The following is a 27270-nucleotide window of genomic DNA, read 5'->3' on the forward strand; positions in this document are numbered from 1 at the left end:
TTCACAGCTGAGATGTGAAATGTGAAGAATTGGCGTTAATTTTCCATTGACTGAGTACAACGCCAGGCGGATGCTTATTTATTGCACATCTCCGTTTTTGGTTTGAAATGACAAAACAACTTCTGTGGGTGCAACACTTTTGATACCCTTTGATATACATCTGAACACAATCAGAATGTATTATTTTATTCCATTGCTAATGATTCACGTTTCAAACATGGCCTGCTGGCCTGTTGATTATTTTACATTATCTGTGGATTTCAAGATGTCATAATAAAAAGTGTTTATTTATTTCAAATTTTGCGAAAGTCATTAACATCAAACATCAGGGATCAGGGACATGAATTACAATTCCAGCATCTTTGGTCTTTTTTTTTTCATTTCATAAATGAGATCATAGTCCTCTTTCCCCATCCACTGTTGATGGAAAAGTAATATGTTTAAAAGCTTGTTTGTTCGTAAAGATCAAAACCACATCAAGATGACAACATCTTGAGACCAAGTGACGTTCAGTGGAGAGACTCTACTCAGCGCCTCAAGTACACAGGTGAACTGTGCTTGACAGGTGACTTAAAATGCTCAGGGACTCAGGAAGGGAGACCTAAAAAAGCCACACTCATTGTTATGCCGACTGGCTCGTCCCATTCAACAGGGCTCCTTTCTTACTAAATGTGTATCGTGCCACACAATACCCACTCACTTTTATGGATCTATTGCTTTTGGGGAAGGGGATAGCCAGTTCTTAAAAACAAAAACTATACTCCATTTTTTCTCTGAATGTATTTTTGTTGACACAGCTAAGCTTCAACTTTGTTGGTAACTAAACTTTAAGACGAGTCTTTGGTTGTCTATCTTCAACGGCACAGGTGGATGGGTTTATAATGTATTTCACATATATTCCACCACTAAAATTGTCTCCACTCCTGAGACAGAGAGACAACATAATGACAGGTTACAGACCTGTTATACAACCATCCACTATTATAGAACCATCTACTGTTGTAGACCCATCCACTGTTATAGAACCATCCACTATTATAGAACAATCTACTGTTATAGAACCATCCACTGTTATAGAACCATCCACTATTATAGATCCATCCACTGTTGTAGACCCATCCACTGTTATAGAACCATCCAATGTTATAGAACCATCCACTATTATAGAACCATCCACTATTATAGATCCATCCACTGTTAAAAACAGTGGATAATCCTAGAGTCAGGCTTCCAAAAACGAGCTTTGACTTTGTTGGTAAATATACCTTAAGGCGAGTCTTTGGGCTGGATTCAATTCGTATTGCTGAAGTATCGCGGAAGATCTGCGTAAGAATGTCAAGGACATATGCAGCGATTAGGTCTACCGTGAATGCAGCCCCCGCAACAGTGGGAACATCGCCTTTAATGCAGGTATAACTGTGTTTAATGGTGTGTGCGCAAACACATGAATGTGTGTGTTGAGAGGGTGGACAGTTATTTCAACCTTCTTCCCTTATTTATGCCTGTAAGTAAATTGACACAAAACAACAGGACAAGGCTAGGACAGCTTCACCCACAAGGTTCAAATATCTGTTTAAAGGTGAATTAACTTTGATTTCCTCTCTGACTCGTCACAAAATGATGTGTCGCGGGAGCTTACCGGGCGGTTGAATTAATTACAAAAAAGGGTTCACAGATGGAACTGTTCTTGGGATTGACCGGAAACGGACTATAAAACTCTGGCCACTTAAAGGGGCACTTTGGAGTTCATTGGATAAAATACTACTGTATTTGGCAAATAAAAATATTTGGACAAACAATTGATTTGAGACAGTGATTATTATTATTTTTCAGAAGCCTGGAGGTTGGTTTTATTAATTTAATATTTCACCTCAGAATGGCAATAACTGGAATGAAAGTAAATGCAGAGGTATTCATGAGTAATGTAAATGGTACATTTCTTGAATGGCTGAAGTGGCTGAGTTGAAGCCTAATTGAACTAAGTATTCACTCTGACACTGGGGTTTGGGATATTTACTTATTAAACAGTTCTATTGAGGATGGCAGTGCTTACCAACCCTGATCCTCAAGTACCCCCAACAGTACACTGTTTCGTTGTAGCTCTTGACAAACACACCTCATTGAGGGCTTTATGATTAGTTGACAAGTGGAATCAGGTGTGCTTGTCCAGGGTTCTGTTGGGGGTACTTATTGGCAGACTCAACAGCCTTGGTTATTCTAATGACTGCCTCGCCTGGTTCACTAACTACTTCTCAGAATGAGTTCAGTATGTCAAATCGGAGGGCCTGTTGTCCGGACCTCTGGCCGTCTCTATGGGGGTGCTACAGGGTTCAATTCTCGGGCTGACTCTTTTCTCTGTATATATCAATGATGAAGCTCTTTCTGCGGGTGATTCTTTGATCCACCTCTCTGTATACACACCATTCTGTATACGTCTGGCCTTTCTTTGGACACTGTGTTAACAAACATCCAAACGAGCTTCAATGCAATACAACACTCCTTCTGTGGCCTCCAACTGCTCTTGAATGCTAGTAAAACTAAATGCATGCTCTTCAACCGATCGCTGCCCGCACCCTCCTGCCCGACTAGCATCACTACTCTGGACGGTTCTGACCATATGGACAACTACAAATACCTAGGTGTCTGGCTAGACTGTAAACTCTCCTTCCAGACTCATATTAAGCATCTACAATCCAAAATTAAATCTAGAATCGGCTTCCTATCATCAAAGCCTCCTTCAGTCATGCTGCCAAACATACCCCCGTAAAACTGACTATCCTACCGATCCTTGACTTCGATGTCATTTACAAAATAGCCCCCAACACTCTACTCAGCAAATTGGATGCAGTCTATCACATTGCCATCCGTTGTTTCACCAAAGCCCCATATACCACTCACCACTGCGACCTGAATGCTCTCGTTGTTGACTGGTCCTCGCTACATATTTGTCGCCAAACCCACTGGGAATGCATTACATATTTTACAGAAATATAGGAAAGGAGTTTAATATTTCATTGGCCATAGTCTCACAGTTCCATTTTCAGAGTTTCTGTGGAAGTGCCTGAACATGTATAGCCTGAAATACCAACCTCCTGACTCATAATAACTACATCATGATGTAGGATCAAATGAGAGGGTGCTCTGTTCCATACTGTTTGTTTAGTCACTACAGTGTTGTAGGGCCCTCTGTTATTTGCAATCATATGAATAGCTATAAAAACAAATCTATCTTCACTCCTCAAATGTTGTCAGGCTCAATCAGAATCTCTGGAATGGATACTCCACAAACCACTGCATTTTCTATTTCTCTAGAATGTCCCTCTTAGCTAGACGAGAGGAGCTATTTCCGATACGGCAACTGTCAAATCTGAGAAAAAATAATGAGTCCCTCTCACCGCCACTTCACCCTCACAATCCTCCAATGAGAAGTATTTAATAGTTTAGCATTAGCCTTTGTCTGTGTACTAATACTACCTCTTGTATCCTCCAAGTCCAGAGTTCTCCATGCAACAGCAGGGACAGCTGCCCTCGTTCACAGCTCATTTGCTTCTGCTTGTCATCTGTGTATGAATAATAACTCCGCTGTCAGGTATTTCTGTCAATAGCCTTGTGAAAGGAACACCGTAATTTGCGGAGTCATACAGTTGGACATATTTGTAGACATTTGAGAGTTTATTAACCTCTATCAATTTACTGAAGTCAGTATTGATTTTATTGAACCACTATCAAACAAATGTTTTCCCTATCGCGTTAACATCATATTTTGTTGAATTACTAGACCAATGTATTCAGAAATGATTCACACCCCTTGACTTTTTCCCCTTGACTTTTTCTACATTTGGTTGTGTTACAGCCTAAAACAAATGTGCCTACACAAAATACAATCATAATGTCAAAATGTAATTTTGTTCCCCTCCTCCCCAAAAATCCAAATTAATTACTAATTACTAATGAAAAGCTGAAATGTCTTGTGTCAATAAGTATTCAACCCCTTTGTTATGGCAAGTTCAGGATTACAAAATAGCTTAACAAGTCACATTAAAATGTGCATGGAATAATAGTATTTAACATGATTTTTTAATGACTACCTCATCTCTGTACCCAACATATACAATTACATGTAAGGTCCATAATGAATTTTAAACACAGATTCAACAATAATGACAGGAGAGGTTTTCAAATGCCTCGCAAAGAAGGGCACCTATTGGTAGATGGGTAAAAAATAAAAAAGACTGGGTCTATCAATACACCCAGTCACTAAAAAATACAGGTGTCCTTCCTAACTCAGTTGCTGGAGAGGAAGGAAACCGCTCAGGAATTTCACCATGAGGCCAATGCAGACTTTGACATAGTATAATGGTTGTGGTAGGAGAAAACTGAGGATGGATCAACAACATTGTAGTTACTCCACAATACTAGCCTAATTGAGAGAGTGAAAAGAAGGAAGCCTGTACTGAATAAAAATATTCCAAAACATGAATCCTTTTTGCAACAAGGCACTAAAGTAATACTGCAAAAATGTTACTTTTCTTCCAGAATACTAAGTGTTATGTTTCAGGTAAATTCACTCAAATATATTACTGAGTACTACTCTCCATACTTTCAAGGATAGTGGTGGGTGCATCATGTTATGGTTATGCTTTTAACTGGTGAGTTTTTCAGGATAAAAAATAAAAGGAATGGAGCTAATCACAGGCAAAGGACAACCTGGTTCAGTCTGCTTTCTACCAGACTCTGGGAGATGAACTCACATTTCAGAAGGACAATAACCCAAAGCACAAGGCCAAATATACACTGGAGTTGCTTACCAAGAAGACAGTGAATGTTCCTGAGCGGCCGAGCTACAGTTTTGACTTAAATCTTCTTGACAATCTATGGCAAGACCTGAAAATGGTTTTCAAGCAATGATCAACAAGCAATTTGACAGAGCTTGAAAAATGTTGAAAAGAATAATAAGCAAATGTTTCACAATTCAGCTGTGGAGTGCTCGTTGAGCACTCTTTGATCACTTACCCAGAAAGAGAGTTGATCGGCTGCAATCACTGCCAAAGGTGTGACATGCTCAGGGGGTTGAATACTTATCTAATCAAGACATATTAGTGTTTTATTTTTCACTTTATTTTTTAAACATTTTAGCATTTTTCTTTCACTTTGACACTTCAAGTATTTTGTGTAGATCATTGACAAACAATTACAGTTAATTCAATCTTTGCAACACAAGAATACTTGGAAGAAGTCAAGCGTTGTGAATACTTTCTGAAGGCACTGTATCAATCCTTTTCATATATAATATAAAATATCCCACTGCTGCATGATGTCTTGATAAATATATTCATCCTATAAATATCTTCATCTTTTGAAGGTATTTCGTCATTTAGATGCGTGGTGTTATAACTCCGTCCAAACCTCTTAGGGATGGGCGTCCTGTCAACGGGACACTTGTAAATCACGCAGCGCCTTGTGTCATGATCACAGATTTTTAGAGAAACAACAAATGTCGGTACATATAAGTGTCTTGTCTATCCCTAAGATTAAAAGTTGTAAAGCACATCACCATCTACTTCACAGCACATTGTTTTGAAGATTAAGTTATTTTTCACCTCAACCACATGTCCAATAAACTTCATTGGTGAGAAAAAGAAAAGAAAAACTGTTATCAGTGATAATTCTCTGTGTTTAAAAAGTATTTTAATTTAAATTCATTATATAATCAAGGAAAGACTGATAAGGGGGACATGGGGGCTCACATTGGTAATTATTCTCAGAGGTGATTGATGCTTGCTGGGTCAGCATTCCAATTTCCATCTTGTCAATAGTGTGCCTCCCAAATTTCATTCATTAAGATGGAGAACGAGCGACCGAGCCTTCTAAAGGTAAGTACCGACATCAAAAAGAGTCAGGAGACTTAAATGACCATGCAGGGAAGATAAACATAAAACGTCTATGGATATTTTAAATGTGTGAGAGGGAAAATGAGAGGCAACATGTTTGCAGTGAGCGGTAGGGTCTTCTCACTGGTGCTCTGAGAGGTTTGTCAGATAGAACTATACCACATGTGTTTAGTATGTATGTTTGCAACCTGTAACATTTGTGGGAAGAGGGAATAGCATTCAATGGCATCCTACGTACTTACCATATTCACAGGGGTATCCTCCTGGATAACTGGGGATGTAAGAATTTGCGCCACACCCTTGCCGTTCCTTGTTAAAAGAATTTGTCAGACATATTGTCAGCAACTTTGTATACATTGTGCAACATCAAAACCACACTATTTCCATATTTTTGCAACATTCACAAATCTTGATAATCTTGTCTTGCCCTCTGCTCTGCACTGCTGACTGAATAATGGTTTATTGAGTAAATAATCAACTTCTAACGAGTAGACAGCAGATTTCCAGATTGCCGTTCAGAAATGAGTCTGAACGGCACGCTTAAAAATGCACTATGACTCGACGTTCGGGACACTGCAATCTCCTCCAATGACTCTGGGTTGTGTCCTTGCGAAGAAGAGAAAAACTAGACAATATCTAAAAGGATACCATTTACAACAAAAACATTAACACAACTATGATGACATGACAAAACTTACTCTAGTGTATGTCCAGCATCAATTGGAGAGATAAACATAATTAGCTGAGAGAAAGGGGCACAGAAAACGTGCAGTTTTTTTGGCTTCAACCACTGGTCGTCCACATCTGAACCTAGAAATATAATTACTGGCATGGGTACACTCAATACGGCTGTCGGCCTATCTATCACAAAACATTGACTTCTAGTAATCACATTTCTATGGATGTGATTTCACAAGGTGGGCCAGACATGGCCGCCCCCTGTGGGGCTTAGACAATGCAGTTGTGGAGTGTGACAGTTGGCAGTGTCACTGGAACACTGGTTTCCAGCTTGGAAGCCGTTTGAATAGAGAAACAACTGATGCTTTTGTTCAAGTGTGGTACAAAATTTGTTGGTACAAAATTGTTATTGGGTTTTCACTTCTACCATTTATGACCTTCAACTCCAGCTTTGTCTTGTTTATTTCAGAGAGAGTATTATTTGGATGCAGCCAAATGTGTGTTTTGGTTTACAATGTCATGAATGACTGTATTTAGCAGGTTGTTGACAAGGGATGTTCTGACATAAGAGGTGGAGCACAGTGTGCGCTCACAGATAAGACCTTGGCATCCCATACGTATGGTACTCAGGCTGAACTACCTGGTGACAAAGTACCATCAAGGTATTAAACCCTTACTTTACCAGGTAAGTTGATATACCAGCAAAGCTAGAGGTACTGTACAAGTCAGACTCAGAAATCAGAATTCTAAGATGTTTATTCAAGTCAGCTTCCCATCCATATAGATCGATAGACCAGGGGGTATGGACTCATTCCTGTTAGGATGAACTTAATAAGGGATCAAGCTGTAACCCCCTATATGTGGCAGCAAACCAACCCATAGTGTGTTGTTCTCAGTCTGCAACCTCCATGTCCCTGATTCATCTCAACACTAAGGCCCAATCTGCCCTAGTCCTCTTCCCTGTTCACAACTTCTGGGCATGGGTGTGCAACTGAGGAAAGGGTGAGGTCAGGGAACATAGCCCAATGCTGTCAACAAACACAACAAGCATGGTGTGCTGACCACCATGGGTGTAAAAGAGAGAAAAAGGAAAACAGGTGAGAGGGCAGAATAAGTTATTTTGTCGTGGCAGCAGACTTCCTTTCTATTCTCTTTCTTTCAAGATTTGTTAATACCTTTTACAAAGCTGTTTTATACTGCAAATAAACAATTGAATTATCTTTAAATGCAAATCTAACTAAATTAATGATGATTGTGTTTAATATTTACTTAAAAAATGGCATTAAATCTAACAAGTTAAATGATGTGTTACAAAAATAATCTATTTTGAAGAGGAAACATGGTGAGATGTCTAAGAGCAACATGTCATGCAGTATCTATCCTGTAATTAGACTGAGGGTTCCAACAAGATCTTTTAGGTCATCCGATTGAGCTCCATTTCACTTTATGGATGTTGATGATGTTGATGCTGAGAATAAACAGTACATACTGTACTGTCATACATGATTCCCCGTGATTCCTACAGCTACCATTTCGCAATGGCCCATGATCTGAGAATATGGTCAGTTTATAACCTCTCAGTAATAATAATATTAACACTACATACTGTTAATACTTCTCTTCCTATAGCCTGTACATGATAAATTACTCTCCACAATTATAGTAAATTGGCTCCTGAGACAATGCGTCTTCGCACAGCCATTGTACCTATTTCTGTAATTCATGCAATCGGGTAGCTATACCGAGGCCATTTTTAGCTGGTGAGTGTGGAGTATCAAGGCTGATACTTGAGACATTGTTTTCCATCCACATTTTAGATATACATGATCACACATTACACATTTCACACTGAGTAGCTAGTCAAGAGCTCCTAACCGCATTAATCATTGGAGATAAAACAATGCTACAATATTAGACATGACTTGGTTTATTTCCATTGACACGCATGAAACAATAGTCTAATTCAGCCCCATTTCCACAATGATTCTAAGAAAGGACAGGATGCAACCTTTAAAATAATCAACTGGGACACAACGTAAATGACTATAAGAAGTCACAGCTCGTTCCTGGTGACAATAACGCATTGTCTTCCACCACCTCCAGCTGTTATGGTCTACAAACATATCCACATTTCATGTTTCAATGTAAATAACATCTCATGCGGATTTCCTTTTTTCTGTGCCTTTCCATACATCAACATCATGCGTCTCTATTCAGTTAATGCAAGTGTAAAGGGCAACAACCTCCACGGCAATGTGATTGTGATTAAGAGGAGTAGGACGGTTTGTGTCTACAAAGATTAAATCAGAGTAATTAATGTGGCTTTCAAATTCAAACATTAGAACCATTTTTAAAACTGAGACACTGAATCCATGATTTCCCCTGGGTTGGGCCACGGACTCTGATCACAGAGCTCAAGGTGAAGGAAAAAAAGAATTATAACAAAAGGCCTTATGAAAATCCCCTTATAGCTTGATACTATTGTTTTCTGTTCAAGTCTGTGAAATCTAACAAATGATGAATGGTAATTATGTGGTAATACAACATAAAAGGGATTTTGGGGTGTGCTGTTGTTGTGAGAATGGCTTTACCTTGAGATGACCTTGTTGAGTTCTCTCTTTGATTCTCAACCCCTTGCTGCATATTGGAGAGTATGGCTATTAGCTACACAGCAAATATCGGGAGTAATTGCATTATTTACAAGGGAATAGTTGGTCTCATAATGCAAATGAAACAGTGCTGTAACATAGTTACAAAGTAAAAAGCAGTCACCACAAGCAGTCATACAGGTCACACAACAACAGTGCCTTGTATAAGTATTCACCCACCTTGGTATTTTACCTATTTTGTTGCATTACAACCTGTAATTTAAATGGATTTTTATTTGGATTTCATGTAATGGACATACACAAAATAGTCCAAATTGGTGAAGTGAAATGAAAAAAAGAACTTGTTTCAAAAAATTGAAAAAATAAATAAATTGAAAAGGGTGCGTGCATTTGTCTTCCCCCCTTTGCTATGAAGGCCCTACATAAGATCTGGTGCAACCAATTACCTTCGGAAGTCACATCATTAATTAAATAAAGTCCACCTGTGTGCAATCTAAGTGTCACATGACCTCAGTATATTTACACCTGTTCTGAAAGGCCCAAGAATCTGCAACACCACTAAGCAAGGGGCACTACCAAGCACGCGGCACTATGAAGACCAAGGAGCTCTCCAACCAGGTCAGGGACAAAGTTGTGGAGAAGTACAGATCAGGGTTGAGTTATAAGAAAATATCAGAAACTTTGAACATCCCACGGAGCACGATTAAATCCATCATTAAAAAATGCAAAGAATATGGCACAACAACAAACCTGCCAAGAGAGGGCCGCAAACCAAATCTCATGGACCAGACAAGGAAGGTAACAATCAGAGAGGCAACAAAGAGACCAAGATAACCCTGAAGGAGCTGCAAAGCTCCACAGCAGAGATTAGAGTATCTGTCCATAGGACCACTTTAAGCAGTACACTCCACAGAGCTGGGCTTTACAGAAGACTGGCCAGAAAAAAGCCATTCCTTAATTAAACTACTACTTAAGTAGTTTTTTGGACTATCTGTACTTTACTATTTATATTTTTGACGACTTTTGCTTTTACTTCACTACATTCCAGAAGAAAATATTTTTTTACTCTATACATTTTCCCTGACACCCAAAAGTACTCGTTACACTTTGATTGCTTAGCAGGAAATTAAAATGGTTGAATTCACGCACTTAAAGAGAAAATCCCTGGTCATCCTTAATGCATCTGATCTGGCAGACTCAACTGAACACAAATGCTTTTTTGCTTGTAAACCAGATGGCACAATGTTCTTATTTTTGAAATGTACGGATAGCCACACTCAGCCATAATTATTATGTCTATCTGTAAAAACAAGAAAATCATGCCATCTGGTTTTCTTAATAAAAGGAATTTGAAATGATTTATGCTTTTACTTTTGATATTTAAGTATATTTTAGCAATTCATTTACTTTTGATACTTAAGTATATTTAAAACCAAATACTTTTTTACTTTTACTCAAGTAGGATTTTACTGGGTGACTTTCACTTTTACTTGAGTCATTTTCTATTAATTAAGGTATCTATACGTCTACTCAAGTATGGCAATTGGGTACTTTTTCCACCACTGCACTTTTGAAAAAACGTCCACTTGTACACTTTGATTGAGGGGATTGTCCAGATGTACTCTCTCATTTGTTGTGGTTGCCGGGTCCAAGGCAAATGATCTAGAATTGGTCAGTTCTGGGTACTCTGACCAATTGGAAAGAAATAACATTTTTAGAACAATTCCAATGCAAGGACCTACATCTGTAACTGTCTATTGTACAATCCTCACATCTGCCTTACTCCACTAATGTGGGAAGTAAAGTTCGACTTGCATATTCTTAATTGCAAGAGATATATTTGTACAACATTACGTAGCACATGAAGAAGGTAATTGTGAATGACATATCATCTTAACATTTGAAAACCCATCTTTGGATCGCTCACCCATCGATCTTGCCATCCCATCAATGAGATGGGTAGCACCTCTTTGGCAGTAAATAAAGCTCAGTATTTGGTGCTCTGTTTTTGTCATCTCATGCATAAAACATGAGTCTTTACTCTTCTGTTGCATCTTTAAGTTCCTCATCTGGTACCTCATCATAAATGGTCCAAGGAGAGATTTATCATTCTGTCAGATGAGGAACATATTAGAAGTGGACCATCCATGGAGGTTCAGCTTCACGATAAATACCATATTTATAATGCCTGGGGAAAGATGATGGCGGCTGATAATTTGCTCTCTTGATGTCTGACCCAATGTTGACTCCTGGTTTGGGGGAGTGATGGATGTTTACAAAATCCATGAGGGAGAATGTAGTGATTATTAATGTGTGAAATACTATGGAGACGAGTAGTGTTACTGCGATAGCTAAAATAAGGTTGGGTTTGGAATAGCTTTCCTTTTTTCTGCTGATGTGGAACAGGTCTTTGCTGGCTTACCTCATACAAAATGGATTAATTGTCTAGTCTATGATTGATGACTTCAGCTTTAGCTTCCTCGCTCCCATTCATCACCAGCAATGTAGGAGGATGGGATTCAAAATATTTCATTTATTTTTTCCACTCCCTTCCTCTTTCCTCTGTGACATGAACAAAGTCAGAGTGGCGTTATGTGCCAGAGCTTTGTGAGGTAGTCACAAAAACGCTTGTTGATGCTTTTGTTGATTTGATCGAGTCGGGCTTGTTGGTTAACATACTGTTGTTGTCCTGCAGAGGCAGTGTATAAATCACCGTCAATGAATCATGTGCTGTCATATTATTTATGGTATGAATTATGTAGAATTAATGTATCTGCTGTAGTAGTATTTTTTTGGGCTGACAGAGGAATGCAGGGATACACTTGTCACATTATACGCACTTTGTAATAGGTATAATACAAGTGTTTACAAATGATTAATAACAGTTGCAGAATCAAATCATACCAAGTCGTGATATTACTGAAGTTATTCCATTTTGTGGATTGGCAGTTCAGTATATATTAACCTGGACTCAGCGATAGACGTAACATAGTAAATCTAAATCTGTCTCTCTCCATTTTGTTTGATATGTATGGTATGTATTCATTTGTAGATGTCCATCATACACTTTGTATAATATGTTACGAATTACAATATGTATGATATATTATGAATTACAATTTGCTGTTGCAAATGTTAGCTAGATGGCTAGGTGGCTAACATTAAGCTAGGCTAGGGGTTAGGAGTTTGGGTTAAGGTTAGGGTTAGGAGAAGGGTTAGCAAACATGCTAAGTAGTTGAAAACTAGATAAAATAGAGTATGTAGTTGTGAATTTGCTAATTAGACTAAATGTCTGTGATGAGATTTGAACATGCAACCTTTGGGTTACTAGACATTTACATTATATGTCTACCCATACACCCTAACCCACCACCCTCCTTCTGTTTTATGTAACCAAACCGAATTTAACCTACAGTATTATTCTCATTTGAGCGTTCTGGATATATAGGTTTACTATGTTACGTCTAGTCTACAAGATCAGGCTGCATATACAGACCAATAGGGAGGTAGTTAGCCCAGTGACCTTTAGTCAAAAGGTGGCCGGTTCGATTCCCGGGCTGAGTGCTGGAAAAAGGCTGGAATTGATCTGGCAACTGGAGTTCTGCTGGGATCACATCCTCAAGACATTACCCTACTGTTGGGAACCTTGAGAGAGGCGCTTAACCCCACAATATGCTCTCATTCAGGGGCAGTGCAGCTTGACACTGTGCTCGTCTCAACTGTATGTGTTCTGTCTGGGGATGGAGGGTTGAGAACGGAGCAGACAATTTCCGTTGTTCACTGTAACATATGGACAATAAAGTTGTATTGTGTTGTATTCCACATGAAACTGTTAAACTGTTCCACACAACCATCCATGGTGTAATTTTAATGGTGTTGTTTCGAATGCCATCTGCCACCAATTTCTGAGAATAGAATAACCATAGTGATGGATTCTGTTCAAAAAGACCCCCTACCAGCTCAGTGACACTCACTCAAATGCTTGACTGACGCACTATCATTCCTATTTGGCATAAACCCCAGGGCGCCGCATTGATCCTATTTTTTTGAGAACAAAGAAACAGGGTGTTACAATTATTAATTCCCATCAAAAACTACTTAATCCAGTCTGTTTATTATTCCAACAGGTAATCTGGATTTCTTGTAGCCAAAATACTGCAGTCTTCATGTATTAGTAATTAACATAAATCTGATCTCCTTTGATCATCTCTTCTGTTTTCTATACTGACTTTAGTTTAGACTGGTGAATCAAAGTTGGTGAAAACTCATCCTGACTGTTCAATTGAGGTCAATGAGGATTTAAAACATTCAATGTTTACTTCACGACTCCACTCCTTTCAGATATGGTGATTTGAGAATAGCTAAAACGAGTGAGATACAGCTACTTAAGTTATGGCAAGGCGTTCCTTCAAAAATATTATTTTGAAATATTTAACTTTCACACATTAACAAGTCCAATACAGCAAATGAAAGATAAACATCTTGTTAATCTACCCATCATGTCCCATTTTTTAAAATGTTTTACAGCGAAAACACAACATATATTTATGTTAGTACACCACAAAATCAAAAAAGAAAACACAGCCATTTTTCCCAGCCAAAGATAGTCACAAGAGCAGAATTAGAGATAAAATGAATCACTAACCTTTTGATAATCTTCATCAGATGACACTCATATGACATGTTACACAATACATTTCTGTTTTGTTCGATAATATGCATATTTATATCCACAAATCTCGGTTTACATTGACGCCATGTAAAGAAATGCCTCCAAAATATCCGGAGGAATTACAAAGAGCTTCGCCAGTAACAGAAATACTCATCATAAACTTTGACGAAAGATACATGTTCTACATATAATTAAAGATACACTGGTTCTTAATGCAACCGCTGTGTCAGATTTTTTTTAAACGTTACGAAAAAAGCCTACCATGCAATAATCTGAGACAGAGCTCAGACGTAAATATATTTCTCCGCCATGTTGGAGTCAACAGAAATACGATTTTACATCATTCCCTTACCTTTGATGATCTTTCATCAGAATGCAGTGTACGGAGTCCTAGTTCCACAAAAAAATGTTGTTTTGTTCCATAATGTCCAATACTAGTGTCCAATTAGCTGCATTTGCTAGCACTTTCAGCTCACATGCCCAAGGAGAACTCAGACGAAAACTTAAAAAATATACATTCCAGGTCGAATAAACTGCTCAAACTAAGTAGAGAATCAATCTTCAGGATGTTATTTTCATATATTTCCAATAACATTCCAACCGGAGCATACGTTTTCATCTGCAGCCAAATGGAACGATGGTGACATCCACAGACAAATGCCGTACAAGGAAATTGCATTCTGCGAGGACAATGACTATTTCCCCTCCCATTTGGCCAAAGTTCACACCAGAGGCTCCATTCCACGTTCTACTGAATGAGGACATCTAGTGGAAGGCGTAGGAAGTGCTACCAGATCCATATCTTATTTGGAAGTGAATATGTGATGACTTGAAATTAGACAGGCATTCAGAATTTCACTTCCTGTTTGGAAGATTGCCTGCACTATGAGTTCTGTTATACTCACATACATAATTCAAACAGTTTTAGAAACTTCAGAGTGTTTTCTGTCCCATAGTAGTAATAATATGCATATATTAGCAATCTAGGACAGAGTAGGATGCAGTTCACTATGGGCACGCAATTCGTCCAAAGTGAAAATACTGCCCCCTATCCCCAACAAGTTTTAAGAGTGACTGTCCATTGGGTGTCAAGGTGGATTTAAAATGTGTTTTACCCCCTGTTTCCACTACCTCAGATCTGTCCACTTACCGTAGCAGTCCCTCCAGGATTTCACAACATTCTTTGGTGATTTCTGCGGCCAAAAATGCTTGATATTGCGTCAGCTTTTCTGAAATTCTGCGATACATTCTGAGAAAACAAATTGACGTTAATTTCTTATAAAGCAATAAAAAGTCACATTCACTCCGTTTTACGACGATTTTAAGCAGAATACATCATTTTAAAAAAATTGAAACGACTAAAGTACTCAATTTTGTTTATTTTCCTGAACAAACAGCTCTGTCCTAATCCACTCACACATTCACACACACTCACCTCTCCTCTCCATCAGGCTTGGGGCGTGTTATCAACATGAGATGCACCTCCCATTCCCACTCACACTCTCTCTCTCAAAAAACAAATAGATTCAAAGCTGATCAATCGCTTTCAATTTGAGGACTTATATTCCTTTCGCATAAATTGTCTTCAAAATACTTGAGATTGTGATTTTTTCTGAAAGGGTCGTAAGGGAGATAAATAACAGCAAACAAAAAGAGAGTATTGTGGTTGTTATGCACTTTTAAAACAATATTACCATTTCTAAAAAAATCCAGAAAGATTGTGTTTTCGTGATCCGTATTAAGCTTTACAGAGAGTTTAAAACAGCAAAGCTAACAAATTGCACTCGGTGCTTTGAGTAGTGATCTCCATAGACAGACTGGGGAGAGCAGAGTGCCGACCACCCTGCTGAAGCCAAGATTAGCAGAGTAAAAGTTTGAATAAAACGCCACTTACCTTGATTCTTTCAGCGCTTGCCACAGTCTTCTCTGCTACCACTTCAGTCACGGTGATCTGCCGCTGCTGTGGGAACTGTTCTGACATTCCCATATGCTTTGCTGATTCTAAGTGACTGTTGATTGTTGACTTTGTCTTGTTTCCAAAAACATTTGGAAATTGTTTTGCAGTCTTTAGCTGTTATTTTTGTTGGCAAATGAGATTGATTTCTGTTCATTGTACTACCTGTCAGCCATCAACAATCCCCCATCATCTTCACATGTGAATAAGCTGACAGCCAGGGTGTTGTCAGCTTAACTTAGTTCACGTGTGGTTGGAATGGGCCATTTTCCACGATAACAGTGCAGTAATTGTTCATAATTACGAACCAACTTTTGATTGGATCCTTTTATGCACTAAAAGTGTGGGGATTGGTCAAAATTGCAAGCTCTCGCATAATATGCGCTGATTTGTTGATTTTGCATTGAATTATGCGATCGCGGAATCCTGGAGGGACTGACTTAGGAAAAGCTAATAAGGGAAATAGAATGAGATGCAGCTATTTAAGAGTATTGGGGCATAGCTGCTCTAGTTCAATGACAACTAGTGTGAACTCCATAGTAAAATTAAGTTAGGCCTTTTAATTACAGAGTTGGATGAAATGGCTAATGATTATCTGTTAGCGCTGCCAATGTGACATAGATTGAGTTAACCCCAGACACAGGGCGATAATGCATCTGTCTGATGACTGTGTAGACGTGGAGAGGGCTAGCGGCCACCTCGGTAGCAACGGAGGGAAAAGAAAAACATATACATCTGATACAATGAACATGCAAAGACCTGTGTCACTGCAGACAATATTGTCTTGGCTTCTGTGGATGTCAGTTGTTGATATGAATCAGCTGTGGGATAAAACTAGAAGGAGTTGAATGATATGAAGATGTTGGTAGGGTTGGGAATTAGTAAAAAATATGAACTAAACATGAAAGCTGACTTCATTGCGTGGTTCACGTCGTTTTACAGTGACAACAAAACCATACACTTGGGTCGCTAGCGTGAAAGGCAAACACTCTGCACATCACCCCAATTGGTGTGAATTCTAACTTGGCTCATATGGCAAGGATCAAAACAATACGTTAGATGACAGGTATTTTTTTTTTTATTATTTGCATTAAATTTATTGAATAATGCTTAAAAATAATTTAAGGTATGATTTTAAATTATCTTTAAGAATGCTGTTCTATGATGGAATATGACAGAAGCACGTTCATTTTTCGAGCTATGCAATCCAAGACCTGTTGACTTTAGCCACTTTCAGTCTGAGTTTTGACCGCTTGTATAGAATATTCTGACATTTTCTTCTCTGGGTGTCAAAACAAGATTAATAACTTTTCTCTAACCTTTGCTTTCCGGCAGCCCACCAAATTGACTTCACCCTACTTGGGGATGTATGCTCAAAGTGAAACTCACGATGGTGCATTTTTATTGATAGTAATTATCTAATAGGAATTATCTAATCCAAAGCACTGTAGGCAATTTGGTCTACTGCTACACCAATTAGGATTTCCTTTTAATAAATGGGGAAGCCAAAACGACTGCAGATTAGCTGGCCAACCCTCTTTGTACACACCATTGCCAAATTCATGTGTAAAGGTGACTAACTCTAACTACAACAATTACTTCATAGAGTGTAAGAAAATGGGTACCATTGAACATTTCTAAAGGAAACCCTTTTGTCTTGTGGCAAAGGGAGTGCAAGGAAGGTGGATAGCTAGCTACACTCATTACTTCCCTCCTTTAGTCTTACAATGTGTACCATTCAAAAGGAGGAAACACGGTGTCCCACTCGTGGTCAGTTTCCATGTTCAAAGGGAAAGTCCATGCAGCTAAAAGATCATGAGACAGTGAGTCTTTAATGGTGGTACAGCAGTGGATAATACAACCTATCTTAGCCTGCGCTTTCATTTGACATGTATATGTAATGATGCCGGGTTTTACACAGAACAAAAGACTCCCCACCAAAGCGAGTTCGATTTGGGACGTGATAGGCTACATGGGAACTTCAGCCAATTAGGCTCCCTCGTTCTTCTCTCTGACCTTCTGTCCTCTGTGCCAATTAACATATCTCCATCTCCCTTCACCTGCCTTACTGGGGCCTTAATTGGAACTTGGCAATGGGAGAAAACGCTTGGTCCATTATTTCTCTCCACACTGGTAAAAGAGATGACACCTCGATTTCACATCTTTCATTAGATTAGATGTCAATCATGTATAGTAGTTTCTGTCCTCATATATTTGGGGTGTACAGTATGTTATAATGATCTAGTGCCAGCTACTGGGACGATATGTTCAGGTTAATGCTAGACATGGTTCTGTATTCTGAATGTGAGGGTGTTAATTGAGGACCTTGTAGCTGAGGACTGTAACTATTTTTCATAAATGGTGTGTTTTGTATTAATTGCTGTTTTGTTTTACATTGTATTGGTTGTTTTATTGTTGTGACTAAGGCACCCTTGGGAATGAGACCATGGTCTCCTTGGGTTTTCTCTGAATAATTAAATAAAAATAAAGAAAACTAGCAATATTGTTTTCTCAAATTATTATATTTTTCAGTACTGCTGCCTGTGACACAAAAGACATTGAAACTAATGGTTACTTGCTGAAGTCATAATGACATGCTTTGGTGCCGGGTGGTAAAGACGTACAAAGCCTTTATTTAGCTCAGTCTCTGATGTCTGTGATGGACCCTGTACCATCAACCATCAATAACCTTAAAGACAGATGAGGGAAAAGGGAAGAATAATGATACATATCTAAAAGATGGTCACATTTGTAGAAGAATGTTGCCATTATAGTGCTCAGCGTTTGACTCCCGGTGAGAGAGATAATTACTCTAGACTGCACGGTGCAAGGACATGTGCAAATAGCCTGTTTGTCGCCTCTCCTGTGGCAGCATTTCACCTTGCTACTGTCACCGCTTCTCAGAGTAAGATCAAATAGCTAATACGCAATCACGGAAGACACATGTAGAATAGCTTGAGAGAGAGAGAGAGAGAGAGAGAGAGAAAGAGAGAGAGAGAGAGACAACTCTTGGTATACACTACAATGTAAAACACCCTCACATAGTTGCTGTCACAAACTGCAAACACCACACAGTTGTCACTGACTAGTTGGATATTAATTTCATACTGAGCAAACAATTTCTGTACTTACAGCATTCATAGAAATTCTTTGGCTGATCATGTTTTTTTATTGACATTTGTCAATAGTACTTATGAATGCTACCATTTGTGTTAAATTGTTTTGTATTGTACTTGTCCTGAAAATAATGGTAAAACCCCTAACATTGTAAGGCTACACATAAGTCAGATAAATGAAAACCTGATTTTGCTGGAGTCTCAGGACTAATAGTGTTAAAGGGAGAAGCTTTTTTCATCCCCTAATCAGCCTTGTTCATAATAATGAATAGTCATTACAAGTGCTGCCTGTGGGTGCCTTTATCTGCATTTCCAAAAACAACCCTTCATGTTTCCAGGCTATGTTGTGTGTGTACTAATGTGTGGATGTACACATTAAAATGCTATCTAATTGGGACAGAAAAACCCTGAGTTGAAGCTATTACTGAGTCAACATTTAGCTGTGTGTCTATGTGTGGAATGAATTTGACATGTTCTCTGAACTTTTGATGGGAGTCATTTTGTAATTGATTGCCCCAGTTTGGTTAGCACATGATTTTCTACCTTGCTGTCTGTTTATGGGCAAAACCCATATTAAAGTACAGATGTAGGACCTTAATTTGAGCCAGTTTTCCGCAACAGAAATATAATCTTATTATTTTGATTATAATTCATGGACATTTTTGTAGGGGTTGATGCATCATATTTCTACATTTCTAAACTCAAATAAACTACAAGTTTTACATTTCCTGCATTACAGGAAAGTTTTCCTGTGACAGGGTGATCAAATTAAGATCCCACATCTGTATTAGCCTTATCAAAGTATAGGTCAGAAAACATACTGTACTGTATTGCATCCATTCTAAGGGGCTCTAGTGAAATATTTTCTTCATAGATAGTCAGCAAACCTGGGTTTAAATACAATTTGAAATCAAATAGCTGGGCTTAATTGAGCTTGTCTGTTGCAGTGGAACTATTAAAGTAATTGCAAAGGTGTAAATCCCACCCATCTTGCACTGCTGGTAGGCTAAAATAAGCAATATATGTAATTGAAAGCTTTCAAATAGTATTTGAACCCAGATCTGACAGTCAGGAGCAGCATTGGGCCAATGACAACACCCTAGACTAGGACCACACGAGAGAGAGCGAGCGAGAGAGATCTGGGATTCCCTTTGCGTCTCTAAATTATCTGAACACATGATACTGTCCCTGTTGACGTTTGTCCTGATTCAAGTTTATGGAGTCGGCCTAGCTAATCTCCTGACTGTCAGATCTGGGTTCAAATACTATTTGAAAGCATTCACTGCTACCAGACTGTACTATGTAACTTCAATGGAGTTGTTATAATCGAATACACCTAATTTTCACCTAAAATGACATACCCAAATCTAACTGCCTTTAGCTCAGGACCTGAAGCAAGGATATGCATATTATTGATACCATTTGAAATGAAACACTTTGAAGTTTGTGGAAATGTGAAATGAATTTTTTTGTACCATCCGTTTTGAAATGCAAGAGAAAGGCAATAGTGCATTATTCCAGCCCAGGCCCAATTTATATTTTGGCCACTAGATGGCAACAGTGCATGTGCAAAGTTTTAGACTAATCCAATGAACCATTCCATTTCTGTTCAAACTTTTGTGTCAAGATTGCTCAAATGTGCCTAATTGGTTTATTAATACATTTTCAAGTTCATAACTGTGCACTCTCCTCAAACAATAGCATGGTGTTATTTCACTGTAATAGCTACTGTAAATTGGACAGTGCAGTTATGTTAACAACACTGTCATCTCAGATTTTCAAAATATGCTTTTGAACCATAGCTAAACAAGCATTTGTGTAACAGTATTGATAGCCTAGCATAGGATTATCCCTGGCATTCAGCATGCAACATTTTCACAAAAAAACAGAAAAGCATTCAAATAAAATAATTTACCTTTGAAGAACTTCAGATGTTTTCAATGAGGAGACTCTCAGTTAGATAGCAAATGTTCAGTTTTTACAAAAAGATGATTTGTGTTGACAAATCGCTCCGTTTTCTTCATCACGTTTGGGTAAGAAGAAAAAAAAAAAGAAAAAAAAAATAAGTCATTAAAACGAACTTTTTTCCAAATTAACTCCATAATATTGACAGAAACATAGCAAACGATGTTTAGAATCATTCCTCAAGGTCTTTTTCACATATCTATCGATGATAAATCCTTCATGGCAGTTGACGTTCTCTTCTGAAGAAATGGAACGCGCATGGACCTAGAGATTCCGCAATAATTTCGACACAGGACACCGGGCGGACACCTGGTAAATGTAGTCTCTTATGGTCAATCTTCCAATGATATGCCTACAAATACGTCACAATGCTGCAGACACCTTGGAGAAACGACAGAAAAGGCAGGCTCATTCCTGGCGCATTCACAGCCATACAGTGCCTTGCGAAAATATTCGGCCCCCTTGAACTTTGCGACCTTTTGCCACATTTCAGGCTTCAAACATAAAGATATAAAACTGTATTTTTTGTGAAGAATCAACAACAAGTGGGACACAATCATGAAGTGGAATGACATTTATTGGATATTTCAAACTTTTCTAACAAATCAAAAACTGAAAAATTGGGCGTGCAAAATTATTCAGCACCTTTACTTTCAGTGCAGCAAACTCTCTCCAGAAGTTCAGTGAGGATCTCTGAATGATCCAATGTTGACCTAAATGACTAATGATGATAAATACAATCCACCTGTGTGTAATCAAGTCTCCGTATAAATGCACCTGCACTGTGATAGTCTCAGAGGTCCGTTAAAAGCGCAGAGAGCATCATGAAGAACAAGGGACACACCAGGCAGGTCCGAGATACTGTTGTGAAGAAGTTTAAAGCCGGATTTGGATACAAAAAGATTTCCCAAGCTTTAAACCTCCCAAGGAGCACTGTGCAAGCGATAATATTGAAATGGAAGGAGTATCAGACCACTGCAAATCTACCAAGACCTGGCCGTCTCTAAACTTTCAGCTCATACAAGGAGAAGACTGATCAGAGGCCCATGATCACTCTGGATGAACTGCAGAGATCTACAGCTGAGGTGGAAGACTCTGTCCATAGGACAACAATCATATATTGCACAAATCTGGCCTTTATGGAAGAGTGGCAAGAAGAAAGCCATTTCTTAAAGATATCCATAAAAAGTGTTGTTTAAAGTTTGCCACAAGCCACCTGGGAGACACACCAAACATGTGGAAGAAGGTGCTCTGGTCAGATGAAACCAAAATTGAACTTCTTGGCAACAATGCAAAACGTTATGTTTGGCGTAAAAGCAACACAGCTCATCACCCTGAACACACCATCCCCACTGTCAAACATGGTGGTGGCAGCATCATGGTTTGGGCCTGCTTTTCTTCAGCAGGGACAGGAAAGATGGTTAAAATTGATGGGAAGATGGATGGAGCCAAATACAGGACCATTCTGGAAGAAAACCTGATGGAGTCTGCAAAAGACCTGAGACTGGGACGGAGATTTGTCTTCCAACAAGACAATGATCCAAAACATAAAGCAAAATCTACAATGGAATGGTTCAAAAATAAACATATCCAGGTGTTAGAATGGCCAAGTCAAAGTCCAGACCTGAATCCAATCGAGAATCTGTAGAAAGAACTGAAAACTGCTGTTCACAAATGCTCTCCATCCAACCTCACTGAGCTCGAGCTGTTTTGCAAGGAGGAATGGGAAAAAAATTCAGTCTCTCGATGTGCAAAACTGATAGAGACATACCCCAAGCAACTTACAGCTGTAATCGCAGCAAAAGGTGGCGCTACAAAGTATTAACTTAAGGGGGCTGAATAATTTTGCACGCCCAATTTTTAAGTTTTTGATTTGTTAAAATAGTTTGAAATATCCAATAAATGTCGTTCCACTTCATGATTGTGTCCCACTTGTTGTTGATTATTCACAAAAAAATACAGTTTTATATCTTTATGTTTGAAGCCTGAAATGTGGCAAAAGGTCGCAAAGTTCAAGGGGGCCGAATACTTTCGCAAGGCACTGTATAAGGAGACATTGGAACACAGCGCCTTCAGAATCTGGGGCATTTCCTGTATGAAACTTCGTCTTGGTTTCGCCTGTAGCATTAGTTCTGGGGCAGTTTTGTGCAGTTTTGGAAACGTCAGAGTTTTTTCTTTCCAAAGCTGTCAATTACATGCATAGTCGAGCATCTTTTCGTGACAAAATATCTTGTTTAAAACGGGAATGTTTTTTATCCAAAAATTAAAAGAGCGCCCCCTATCTCGAAGAAGTTAACAAGAATTTAAGCTTTCTGCCAATATCAGATATGTCTTTGTCCTGGGAAATTGTCTTGTTACTTACAACCTCATGCTAATCTCATTAGCCTACGTTAGCTCAACCGTCCCGCGGTGGGCCCACCGATCCTGTAGCTGCCAGAACTTCTGATTGTATGATAATGTTGAATGTATGAATAACCCAAATGGGGAATGGTGATACAGAATTCATGATGACCGCTCATTTTGAGCATATATATTTCAGGGGTATATTACAGATGTATCACAGCTTTTGTTATTCAGAAGGAGGCAATTATTCAATGGCGTCCATTGAACCTAAACCACCTGTTTTAAATAATTTGGAATGTATATTAGATATATTCTGGAAGGGCTACAGAATGAAAAAAACCTGCATAGCTAGATCAACACTTATAGTCAGGTCCATAAATATTACCCTTGATAAAGATGACCAAAAAATAATATAGAAAATAAATAATACAAATACTGAGCTATATTCTATGCTAAAATAAAATTGGGAAATTATATTATTTTAGACTAATACAAATTCTATAAAAATAAATAAAGGACAGTCACTCAATATATATATATACAAGCTACCAATAATTTATTGGGTATACCTCCAACGTTTCGGCATCACTGTGCCTTCTTCAGGGTAATGTCATGAATATGGTTTGTCTTCATCTTCCTCAGCGTTATAGCTGCCTGTAAATTAATTATCACCGCAATATTAGGTTTATTTGTCACGTGCGCTGAATTCAACAGGTGTAGACCTTACAGTGAAATGCAGGCTCTGACCAACAGTGCAATTTTTAAGTAAAAAAAAAGGTATAATGGTGAACATTAGATAAATATAGAAATAAAAACAGCAGTAAAAAAGACTGTGAAAAATAACAGTAGAGAGGCTATATACAGGAACTGGTTAGTCGGCCTGATTGAGGTAGTATGTACATATTGACCAAATACTTATTTTCCACCATAATTTGCAAATAAATTCATTACAAATCCTACAATGTGATTTTTTTTATTTATTTTTCTAATTTTGTCTGTCATAGTTGAAGTGTACCTATGATGAAAATTACAGGCCTGTCTGACTAAATACTTTTTTGCCCACTGTATGATAAACAGAGTAGCACTAGCGAAAGAGAGGAGTTGGCGGGTGGTGGGTGGCGGGACACAATGCAGATATTGTGGGTAGTCAATGTGAGAGGGCATCGGTTAGTCGGGCTAATTGAGGTATTATGTACATGAATGTATAGTTAAAGTGACATTGCATATCTGATAAACAGAGAGTAGCAGCAGCGTTGGGGGGAGCACACATTGCAAATAGTTCGGGTAGCCATTTGACTACCTGTTCAGAAGTCTTTTGGTCCTAGACTTGGCACTCCGATACCGCTTGCTATGCAGTAGTAGAAAGAACAGTTTATGACTGGGGTGGTTGGGGTCTTTGACAATATGTATGGCCTTCCTCTATAGAGGTCCTGGATGGCGGGCAGCTTAGCCCTAGTGATGTACTGGGCCATACGCACTACCCTCTGTAGTGCCTTGTGGTCGGAGGCCGAGCAGTAGCTGTACCAGGCAGTGATGCAACCTCGGTGTTGCAGTTGTATAATATCCTTTTAAGGATCTTAGGACCCATGCACAAATCTTTTTAGTTTCCTGAGGGGGAATAGGCTTTATCTTGCCCTCTTCACAACTGCCTTGGTGTGTTTGGACGATTCTAGTTTGTTGATGATATGGACACCAAGGAACTTGAAGCTCGCAACGTGCTCCACTACAGCCATGTCAATAGGAATGGGGTCATGCTCAGTCCTTATTTTTCAGTAGTCCAAAATCATCTCCTTAGTCTTGGTTAGGCTGTTATTCTGGCACTACCCGGCCAGGTCTCTGACCTCCTCCCTATAGGCTGTCTCATCGTTGTCTGTGATCAGTCCTACAACTGTTGTGTCATCTGCAAACTTAATGATGGTGTTGGAGTTGTGCCTGGGCAGCCAGTCGTGGGTGAAAAGGGAGTACAGGAAGGGACTGAGCATGCATCCCTGTGGGGCTCCAGTGTTGAGGAGCAGCATGGCAGATGTGTTGCTACCTACCCTCACCACCTGGGGGCCCAGGATCCAGTTGCAGAGGGAGGTGTTTGGTCCAGGATCCTTAGCTTAGTGATGAGCTGTGATGGAACTATGGTGTTGAACGCTGAGCTGTAGTCAATGAATAGTATTCTCACATAGGTGTTCCTTTTGTCCATGTGAGAAAGGGCAGTGTGGAGTGCAATAGAGATTGTGTCATCTGTGGATCTGTTTGTGTTGATGTGAGCCATTACCAGCCTTTCAAATCACTTCATGGCTACGGATGTGAGTGCTACGGGTCTGTAGTAATTTAGACAGCTTGCCTTCGTGTTCTTGGGCACAGGGACTATGGTGGCCTGCTGAAACATTTGCTATTACAGACTCAATCAGGGACATGTTCAAAATGTCAGTAAAGACACCTGCCAGTTGGTCAGCACATGCCCGGAGCACAATTCCTGGTAATCTGCAGCCTTGTGAATGTTGACCTGTTTAAAGGTCTTACTCACGTCGGATACGGAGAGCGTGATCACACAGTCGTCCGGAATAGCTGATGCTCTCATGTATGCCTCAGTGTTGCTTGCATCGAAGTGAGCATAGAAGTGATTTAGCTCATCTGGTAGGCTTGAGTCACTGGGCAGCTCACGGCTGTGCTTCCCTTTGTAGTCTGTAATAGTTTGCAAGCCCTGCCACATAAGACGAGCATCGGAGCCGGTGTAGTACGATTCGATCTTAGCCCTGTATTGACGCTTTGCCTGTTTGATGGTTTGTCGGAGGGCATAGCATGATTTCTTAGAAGCTTCCGGGTTAGAGTCCTGCACCTTAAAAGCAGCAGGTCTGCCCTTTAGTTCAGTGTGAATATTTCCTGTAATCCATGTCTTCTAGTTGAGGTATGTACATACAGTCATTGTGGGGACGACGTCCTCAATGCACTTATTGATAAAGCCAGTGACTGATGTGGTGTACTCCTCAATGCCTTCACGATTCTGTGAAACATAAGATGTTACAGTTTTTGATGTCCCGTTGGTAGGATATTCGTGATCGTACCTTGTCTAATTTATTGTCCAATGATTGCACGTTGGCGAGTAATATTGACGGTAACGGCAGCTTTCCCACTCGCCTTCTGCGGATCCTCACGAGGCACCCCGCTCTGTGTCGTCTGTACCTGCGTCTCTTCCTCTTGCAAATAACTGGGATGTAGGCCTTTTCAGGTGTTCGAAGTATGTCCTCTGTGTCCTGCTTGTTGAATAAAAAATGTATCTAATCTGAGGTGAGTGATTGCTATACTGATATCCAGAAGCTATTTTGTCTGTGGAACAAACAGTGTGTACAATGACAACCACTACTCAACCTTATCATCAATTGACTAATTTACTTGTGGAACAGGGCATGCAATCAGTGCAATGGGAAATAGATGCATAATAAACACTATCAAGTCACAAGACCAATTTGAAATGCCGCCACTGAACGTGCTCACAGTCTCAAGTCAGAATTAGACTTTCATCTATGTTTCTCAAATATCAAATGTAATATTTTTAAGGATAAGGTTAGGGTTAAGTTCATGCACTAATTCCGATATCTTAACGTAAGGCATTAACTCCCGAATGGTTAAAGTAAGGGTTAAGGTTTGGGACAGGCCATAAACAAAAATTATAAAGACTACTTTCGATCGCTGGATTCAAACATGCAACCTTTAGCACCAGAGGCAGACCTTTAGCACCAGAAACAGAAACCAACTTGAAGGTAACAATGTTCACTATTGCCCCTAGTGGCCAGTTTCTACATCATTTTCCGAAGTCCTCGGACATGGATAGACATCTAACACTGACTTGTATCATGGGTGACCTGGCTGGACATCCAGATGCATAGAATGAGTTCTAAGTTTTGGGAACCTATTTTTTCACCACCAAATTGTAACTTGATAAAAAAGGATTGCATGCATCTATCATCTCATTTGCAGGCTAATGTAAGATGGGCTACTAATCCCAATGTAATGACTGGATTGCGTAGTCATATTTGACTCTAATAATATA

The 27270-nt window shown here is 39.2% G+C and overlaps 1 pseudogene; it reads left to right on the forward strand.

The window, feature by feature from the left end:
* The first annotated feature begins 9769 nt into the window (after positions 1 to 9769).
* The window catches only part of LOC139369349 (VPS10 domain-containing receptor SorCS1-like), a 386048-nt pseudogene continuing 368547 nt past the window's right edge, over positions 9770 to 27270 (forward strand).

Source organism: Oncorhynchus clarkii, chromosome 17, assembly GCF_045791955.1.
Source record: "Oncorhynchus clarkii lewisi isolate Uvic-CL-2024 chromosome 17, UVic_Ocla_1.0, whole genome shotgun sequence".
Taxonomy (NCBI): Eukaryota; Metazoa; Chordata; class Actinopteri; order Salmoniformes; family Salmonidae; genus Oncorhynchus; species Oncorhynchus clarkii.